General features: G+C 46.4%; 1 pseudogene; it reads left to right on the top strand.

The window, feature by feature from the left end:
* Nucleotides 1-1,401: 1,401 nt before the first annotated feature.
* LOC111539587 lies at nt 1,402-2,607 on the top strand (annotated as a pseudogene).
* The last annotated feature ends 1,086 nt before the right edge of the window (nt 2,608-3,693 follow it).

The raw sequence follows: 3,693 nt of genomic DNA on the forward strand, positions 1-3,693 counted from the left end.
CCCTGTTTTAGGACTTTTGTGTAATCTGTGTCCTTGTTACCTTCACCACTCTCTTCATAGACACATTGAAAAAATACTGAGATATCTGAGGGGAGAGATTGCGTGAAAAACACACAGGATGGGCCACCCTGTCTAGATGGTGACTGAGAACCTCAAATGTGTATACAGTCTTCAGTCATCATTAATGTGTGACCCAAAGATCTATCCATGCACTTGGTACCCACTTCCACAGGTCTATCTGCATTCTGCTTCCCCAGATTTCCTCAACTCTCATCTTCCAGTCTGTTCCTTCCAGGCCATTAGCCAGCTGGCTGACCCATCTACTCCTGCCATAAAGGAGTACACATCTAGGCCTCAGGCCACATCCTTCCTCCACATACAGTATATGATTACGTATACTGGTTCCAGTTTGTCCCATTGGAAGAACCACTTTTTACCATCATCCTTCAGGGTCACTTTTGATTGGGGCAGCAATGCAGCAACAATCCCATTAAATCAACACAGAGTTCAGTCAGATGTCGGGTGCTCCCAGGAGCCTATGAGTGTGGATCTATTGGGAGTCAGCAGTGCAACAGAGAAGGGTGAAATGGGAATCTGGAACATCTGTTTATATAATTTACTTAATCTTTCTGGACCTGCTACAAGTTAGATCCAAATGTGTCACTTCCGTTGCATGACAGATTGCTGTTACATGTGTCTAAAAGTAGGACTCTGTAGGTTAGATAACACCAACTCATAATGGAAATCAGATTGCATAGTAACAGGGTGCCCCATGGTCAGCTGTTCTGTCTCCACTGGGGTCCAGTAGTATGCCAGGAGCTACTTTCCAAACAAGATAGTTCTCTCCAGTAGTGTGTGGCCTTGTTCCAGAATCTGAGGGCTCTGTGCTGTGACTCTTCTATTTAAGACTGAGACATCCTTATCCATTGCAGTGCCTCTAGCACCATTGGATCTGTTGGTCACGTGGCCCAAGAAACAGAATACCTGGAACCACAGCTTGGATTTGCTACCCACACTCAACACTGGTGGCTTTCTGAGGCATCAGGGAACTGGGAGAGAAGTTATACTATGTTCAAAATCCAAAGAAACTGCAGCATGATGTCTCTCTTTAAAAAAAAATTTATATGATAGTTTTATTGTTCAGATAATATATAAGATAGTATTATGGATTAGTATCTCTCAAATAAAAGAATATGATCTCTCTTTTAAATTTATTTTATTTTATGTTTTAATTTTTATTTTAGGTTCAGGGACACATGTGCAGGTTTGCTATATAGATATGCTAAGTAAAGGTAAACTTCTCAAAGGCTTGGGGAGCCGGGATGCGGCCGTGCAGCTCTCGCCGGAGCCGAGTCCAGCTGAGCGCCCGCCGCTGCTCGTGCGCCTCCGCGCCTTCGCGCCATGGCCGGCCTCAACTCCCTGGAGGCGGTGAAACGCAAGATCCAAGCGCTGCAGCAGTAGGTGGACGAGGCGGAAGACCGCGCGCAGGGCCTGCAGCAGGAGCTGGACCGCGAGCGCGAGCGCGAGCGGCGCGAGAAAGCTGAAGGTGATGTGGCCGCCCTCAACGACGCATCCAGCTCATTGAGGAGGAGTTGGATAGGGCTGGGGAACGACTGGCCACGGCCCTGCAGAAGCTGGAGGACGCGGAAAAGGCTGCAGATGAGAGTAATCCCAGCACTTTGGGAGGCCGAGACGGGCGGATCACGAGGTCAGGAGATCGAGACCATCCTGGCTAACACGGTGAAACCCCGTCTCTACTAAAAATACAAAAACTAGCCGGGCGAGGTGGCGGGCGCCTGTAGTCCCAGCTACTCCGGAGGCTGAGGCAGGAGAATGGCATAAACCCGGGAGACAGAGCTTGCAGTGAGCTGAGATCCGGCCACTGCACTCCAGTCCGGGCGACAGAGCGAGACTCCGCCTCAAAAAAAAAAAAAAAAAAAAGAGAGTGGAATGAACGTGATAGAAAACCGGGCCATGATGGATGAGGAGAAGACGGAAATTCAGGAGATGCAGCTCAAAGTGGCCAAGCACATTGCGGAAGAGGCTGACCGCAAGTACGAGGAGGTAGCTCGTAAGCTGGTCATCCTGGCGGGTGAGCTGGAGAGGGCAGAGGAGCGTGCGGAGGTGTCTGGACTAAAATGTGGTGATGTGAGGGAAGAGAACTCAAGAATGTTACTAACAACCTGACATCTCTGGAGGCTGCATCTGAAAAGTATTCTGAAAAGGAGGACAAATATGAAGAAGAAATTAAACTTTTGTCTGACAAACTGAAAGAGGCTGAGACCCGTGGTGAATTTGCAGAGAGAACGGTTGCAAAACTGGAAAAGACAACTGATGACCTGGAAGAGAAACTTGCCCAGGCCAAAGAAGAGAACATGGGCTTACATCAGACACTGGATCAGACACTAAACGAACTTAACTGTATATAAGCAAAACAGAAGAGTCTTGTTCCAACAGAAACTGCGGAGCTCCGTGGGTCTTTCTTTTCTCTTGTATGAAGTTCCTTTTGTTAGTGCCATCTTCGCTTTGCTGGAAATGTCAAGCAAATTATGAATACATGACCAAATATTTTGTATCGGAGAAGCTTTGAGCACCAGTTAAATCTCATTCCTTCCCTTTTTTTTAAATGGCACCAGCTTTTTCAGCTCTCTTACTTCTTCCTTGAGTTGCATTTATTCCTAAAGTAGGCAGGGTATTTCCTAGTAAGCATACTTTCTTAAGACAGAGGCCATTTGGTTCCTGGGAGAATAGGCAGCCCCACACTTTGAAGAACACAGACCCCAATATCTAGTCGTGGATATAATTAAAACGCTGAAGACCATAACCTTTTGGGTCAACTGTTGGTCAAACTATAAAGACCATCACATGGGTAGGGATTTTCCATCCAGAGCCAATAAAAGGGCTGTTGGGGGCCGGGGGTGGCTATTTGTGGAAAGTCATAACCCACGGATAGATTAACCTAAGAATTCTGGCCTTTCTCCACACTCCACCATGCAGAACAAACATCCTCTCAAGCAGTCAAGGTAGAATGCTTGGGTAATAGTCATAATTACCCACATATAGTAATTAATAGATGGTAATTAATAGATCCTTGATGTGATGTTCTTTTGTGTATTTCCTTCATTCTAAAGTTGTTCTCTGGCCAGGCGCGGTGGCTTTCGCCTGTAATCCCAACACTTTGGGAGGCCAGATCACTTGAGGTCAGGAGTTCGAGACCAGCCCAGCCAACATGGCGAAACCCTGTCTCTACTAAAAATAAAAAAATTATGGTGACGCCTGCCTGTAGTCTCATCTACTCGGGAGTCTGGGGCAGGAGGATCACTTGAACCCAGGAAGTGGAGGTTGCAGTGAGCCGAGATCGCACCACTGCACTCCAGCCTGGTTGACAGAGTGAGACCCCATCTCAAGAAAAAAATAAAATAAAAATAAAGTTGTTCTCTGAAGAGCAAATGTCTCATTCCAGTAATGACCCACTCAGCCAGAATATGGTGGAGTTCAGTCCAATTCAGGTCAGCCATATCTGAAAGACTACAAGTCATTAATAAGTTGAGCAAAAGAGTTTCTATCTATTAGCAGAAAGGGCCTCTCTGGCAGCAGAGATTAAAAATTGGCCCCACTTCATTTCCATACTTCAGGGAATAGCAAATTGAAGATTTACTTATCTAGGACTTGAATTCCTTCTTTGGGACCAAG

The sequence above is a fragment of the Piliocolobus tephrosceles genome, chromosome 18 (assembly GCF_002776525.5).
Source record: "Piliocolobus tephrosceles isolate RC106 chromosome 18, ASM277652v3, whole genome shotgun sequence".
Classification (NCBI taxonomy): Eukaryota; Metazoa; Chordata; class Mammalia; order Primates; family Cercopithecidae; genus Piliocolobus; species Piliocolobus tephrosceles.